The sequence below is a fragment of the Chrysochloris asiatica genome, unplaced genomic scaffold (assembly GCF_000296735.1).
Source record: "Chrysochloris asiatica unplaced genomic scaffold, ChrAsi1.0 scaffold00018, whole genome shotgun sequence".
Lineage (NCBI taxonomy): Eukaryota > Metazoa > Chordata > Mammalia > Afrosoricida > Chrysochloridae > Chrysochloris > Chrysochloris asiatica.
The window spans coordinates 673,503-679,065 of record NW_006408536.1 but is presented as its reverse complement, the minus strand read 5'-3'; the positions used below and the strand labels follow the sequence as shown (position 1 = coordinate 679,065).

Below are 5,563 nucleotides of genomic sequence, written 5' to 3'. Positions count from 1 at the left end.
AAGAATGCAACATCATATCATTGTCTGATTCAAAATATCAGCTCACTAATGCCTGGATATTGTTCTTTATGCATTCCATTTCATTTTTGACAACTTCCAATTTTCCTAGGTTCATACTTCGTAAATTCCACAATCTGTTTATTAATGGATGTTTACAGCTGTTTCTTCTAGTTTTGGATTATACCCCATCAGTAAATGAAGGTCTGAAAACTTAACTCCATCCATGTTAAAGTTAACTCTACTTTGAAGCTACATTTTGAATGCCTTCCAACCTGAGGGAGGGGCTCATCTTCTTTCATTATACCTGACAATGTTTGGCTACTATTCATAATGTTTTCATCTTCTGGCACTATATCCGACAGTGTTCTCCTGCTATTCAGAAGGTTTTCTGTGGCTAAACATTCAGAAGTAGTCTGCCTTTCCTTTTTCTTTGTCTGAAAGTTTTGTTGAAACTTGTCCACCATGGATGACCCTGTTGGCATTTAAATTACTGCTGGCATAGCTTCCAGAATCTCAACAACACTCAGGCCACCACAGTATGACAAACTGACAGATGAGTGGTGGACTTCCATGAAAGAGGTCCATATTTAATTTCTAGTCTCATGCCCAGCCACCACCATCTGTCAGTGTGGTTTATGTGTTGTTATGATATTGAAGAGGTTTTAGCTGAGCTTCCAAACTAAGATGAACTAAGAAGAAAGGCCTGGAGATCTACTCCTGATAATCAGTCAATGAAAACCTTATGGATTACATTAATCCGATCTGCAACGAATCACGGGGATACCACAGAATAAGCAGCATTTCATTCTGTTATGCAAGGTATGGCATGAGTCAGAGGCTAACTCCCCAGCAGTTAACCACAACACCTGTGGGAGGCATCTACTATGTGTGGGAACATAGGGAGATGAATTTAGAAATGTTACAAGATTAGGAGAGTATATATTGTTAAAGAGGTAGCAAAGTCACATAGTTTCCAGCATCACAGCAACACAAAACAAAATGACAAATGAGTGGTGAACACTCTCGGGCCTTCTAAGGTGACCCTTTTCAGAGCTGTCAGCAGTGGTAGCTGAGCACCACCTAGTTAGGAGTGGGGAACGTCCGGCCCGAAGCTGTATAAGGCCCCTGAAATCATTTGGTCTGGCTCTGCCAAGGCAACTGCAGTTTCAGCCATCACATTAGGGGTGAGTTAATGAAATGTTTGACCAAATATAGAAGGCTAATTTTAAGTTGATAATTTTGTATGGCCCATGAATGATGTTACAAATTTTGGCAGAACAATGATTCCCCACCCCTGACCTAGTTCTTCTAGTCTCAAGGTCATGGAGACTGAAGTTCATGTAATGTGGTCATGAACTAATTGTTCAATTGAATTAACTTCATTGGACTAATTGTTTTTATGCATCTTTGATTTTCTTCACACTTCTTTGCTCCAGATAGGAAGAGACCTATAGTTGCACTATAGATTTCCTTTCCCAAGGTTTTAAGACCCCATTCACTACTCCACAGACTAGTATGTACAACACTATCTTTGTGGACTATTTTTTGTGTGTGTGTGTGGCTATGCCAGTTGACCTTGGTGTCCCCCAAGACCTTGGTCCTGAGCCTGCAGGTCTGGTGAATCATTCCCTCGAGATGTTTGTTTATTTCTAAGAAGTTTTAAGACAGTTGTTGTTGTTGTTGTTGCTTCGACCCATAGCAACCATGTATAGGGTTTCCAAGGAGTAGTTGGTGAGATTGAACCACCAACTATGTAGTTCAAATGACTTTGCTGTCTGACGCATTAGCCCACTGTGCCATATAAGACAGCTGTTGTTGTTGTTGTTGTTGTTAAGTGCCGTCGAGTCGGTTCCGACCCATAGAGACCCTGTACAGGGTTTCTGAGGGTGTAAATCTTTACGGGAGTAGAAAGCCTCATCTTTCTCCCGCGGAGCGACTGGTAGTTTCGAACCGCTGACCTTAAAGTTCGCAGCCTGATTCGTAACCACTACGCTACCAGAGATGAATCGTGTCACATTCACTGTCAAAAAGAATGAGTCCAGGCTCCATCCGCTGCCACCGAAGCCACAATGAGCAGCAAAGTTGGCAACTTGAGCCCCAAGCAGAAGGAGGCCCTGGACAAGTTTCAGGAGAATGTCCCGGATATGCTGCCCACCCTGCCAAATCCAGATGACTATTTCCTCTGAGCAAGAAGTTTTGACATGCAGAAGTCAGAGGCCATACTTTGGAATCACGTGGAGTACTGGAAGCAAAAGGACCTTAACATCATCAGCTGGCAGCCTCCAGAGGTGGTCCAACAGTATTTGTCAAGGGGCATGTGTGGCTACAACCAGAATGGCTGTCCTGTCTGGTATATCATTGGACCTCTGGATGCCAAGGAACTGTTGTTCTCAACCACCAAACAGGACCTGCTCAGGATAAAGAGTTGGGACTGTGAGCTGCTTCTGCACAAGTCTGGCCAACAAACAACAAAGTGGGGAAGAAAACTTATGACTGTGAGGCACTTGACCTTAAGCATCTCTGGAAACCTGCTGTAGAAGCCTATGGCAAGTTTATCTTCAGGTTTGAGGGAAATTATCCCAAAACATGGAAGCTTCTTTTTGTTGTTAAATCCCCCAAGTTGTTTCCTGTGGCTTGGAATCTTGTCAAACCCATTCTGAGTGAGGACACTCGTAGGAAGATCATAGCTCTGGAAGGAAACTTTGAAGGAAGTTTTACTGAAACATATTGGCTTTGACCAACTGCCTGTGGAGCACCATGACTGACCCTGATGGAAACCCCATGTGTCAATCCAAGATCAACTATGGGGGTGACATCAAGTAATATGTGTGCCACCAGGTGAAACAGCAATATGAGCATGGTGTACAGATCTCCCGTGGTTCCTCTCACCAAGTGGAGTACAACATCTTCCTCCCCCACTGTGTCGTCAGGTGGCAGTTCATGTCAGAAGAGCAGACATTGGCTTTGGATTTTCCTGAAGATGAAGATGGAGACGCAGCAGCAGGCCAGAGAGATGATAGAGGTACTGTCCAACCATAGGTACAATGCCCACATGGTGCCTGAGGATAAGACTCTCATCTGCAGCCATCCTGGCATCTATGTCTTGTGGTGACAATACCTATCAAAAGGAAATGGTTGGTGTTCAACCACTTCAAGGGGTAGCATATGATCAAGAGCCAATGATATTCAGGGAGGAAGTCCAAGGTGCATTGAAGGAAATGGCAAAGAACAAGGCATTAGGAATTGATGGAATAAAAATTGAAAACTTTCAATACAGTGAGACGGCACTGGAGGCACTCACTCATCTCTGCCAAGAAATTTGGAAGACAATTATCTGGCTGACTGATTGGAAAAGATCCCTATTTGTGCCCATTCCAAAGAGAAGTGACCTAATGGAATGAAGAAATCATTAGACAATCTCTTTGCTATCCCATGTGAGTAAAGTTTTGCTAAACATAATACAGAAATGGCTACAATCATACATTGACAGAGAACTTCCAGAGGTTCAAGCTGGATATTGAAGAGGACGTGGAATGAGGGATATCATTGCTGATGTCTGATGGATCTTGGCTGAAAGCAGAGAATATCAGAAAGATGTTTACCCATGCTTTATTGACTACGCAAAGGCTTTCGATTGTGTGGATCATGACAACCTATGGGCAACATTGAGAAGTATGAGTATTCCTGAACACTTAATTGTGCTCACGAGGAATATGTACATGGACCAAGAAGCAGTTATTCAAACAGAGCATGGGAACACTGAATCATTTAAAATTTAAAAAGGTGTGCTACAAAGTTGTATTCTTTCACCATACTTATTCAATCTGTATGCTGAGCAAATAATCCTAGAAGCTGGGTTATATGAAGAAAAATGTGGCATCAGGATCGGAGGAAGACTCATTAACAACCTGCAATATGCAGATGATACAACCTTGCTTGCTGAAAGTGAAGAGGACTTAAAACATTTACTGATGAAGATCAAAGACCACAGCTTTTGGTATACATTACATCTCAATGTAAAGAAAACAAAAGTCCTCACCACTGGATCAATAAACAACATTCTTATCAATGGAGAAAAGATTGAAGTTGTCAAGACTTCATTCTTCTTGGATCAACTATCAACATTCACGGAAGCAGCAGTCAAGAAATCGAGCGACATATTGCATTAGGCAAATCTGTTGCACAAGACCTTTTTAAAGTGTTGAAGAGCGAAGATGTCAGCTTGAGGATTAAGGTGCACCTGACCCAAGCCATGGCATTTTCAATAACCTCATATGCGTGTGAATGCTGGAAGTGAATAAGAAAGACCATAGAAGAATTGATGCTTTGAGTTATGGTGTTGGAGGAGAATATTGAAAGTGCCATGGGCTGCCAAAAGAGCCAATAGATGCGTTTTGGAAGAAATGCAGACAGAGTGCTCCTTGGAGGCCAAGATGCCAAACTTCGTCTTTCATACGTTGGACATATTGTCAGGAGGGACCAGTCGCTGGAGAAGAATATCATGTTTGGTAAGGTGGAGGGTCAGAGAAAGAGAGGAAGACCCCCAATGAGATGGATTGGCCAAGTGACAGCATCAGTGGACTCAAGCGTGGCAACAGTAGTGAGGTTGGCCCAGGATCGGGCAGTGTTTCGTTCTGCTGTGCATAAAGTCGCTATGGGTCTGTACTGAATTGATGGCACCTAACAACAACAACAACAGCTTCATTTGGAGTACTGGTATGGCACTGTAGGAGAAAGCACAAGTTCAGTGGTTCAGACTCACCAGCTGTTCCTTGGAAACTCTGTACAGGGTTGCTGTGAGTTGGAACTGATGCATTGGCACTTAACAGCAACAATAGCTTCATTCATGCCAAGAAGGTCAGTTGCACTGTGGAGGTCCTGCTTCCAGACAAAGCCTTAGAACAGAAGATGAAACAGCTGGGGGCAGTCACCCCAAAATAAGACCTCCTCCCACAGCAGGCCTGACCTCCTCGATGTCTACCCTGTCAACTTCTATCCCTCTGACAGTCATTTTCCTAGCACTTTTCAGCTCATAGAAATGAGGCTGCATCTGGTGAACTTTCATATCAGAATTATAGAAAGAGAGTGTGGCTGGGGTGGGTCTCTTTGCTTCCCTAATTGCTAAGGAGTCCTGAGGGTTGGGCACTATGATAGGATCTACTGCTCTAATAAACTATGTCAACTTCACCCATCTCATTACAACTAAGATGAGGTGTCGGAGACCTTGGAGTGACAGCAGGGGAAAAAATTAAAGAAAGGTAGATATTGAGACTTAACGTTTCAAGGGAACCAACTGCAGGGGATGAACTTGCTCCCACATAAACATGTACATGTAGATCGTAAGGTAGCCAGTTGCTAGAATTATGGTCAGGATCTGAGCCTTTCAGACTTTCCATCACTGAGTTCAGCATAGCTTTTGGCTTTTCCTGGGTCTCAGAAGGTGACAAGAGTCAGCATAGAGCTTTCCACTTGGTAGATAATAAGCAGGCCTCTCTCACAGCAAATCCTGGGTGCTAGTGATGGTCAGTGATTCGGTGCTTCCTGGGACAGTGAACTTGGGTCT

At 43.4% G+C, this 5,563-nt stretch overlaps 1 pseudogene; it reads left to right on the top strand.

Moving 5' to 3' along the window:
• The first annotated feature begins 2,069 nt into the window (after nt 1–2,069).
• Nucleotides 2,070–4,941, top strand: LOC102829381 (annotated as a pseudogene).
• The last annotated feature ends 622 nt before the right edge of the window (nt 4,942–5,563 follow it).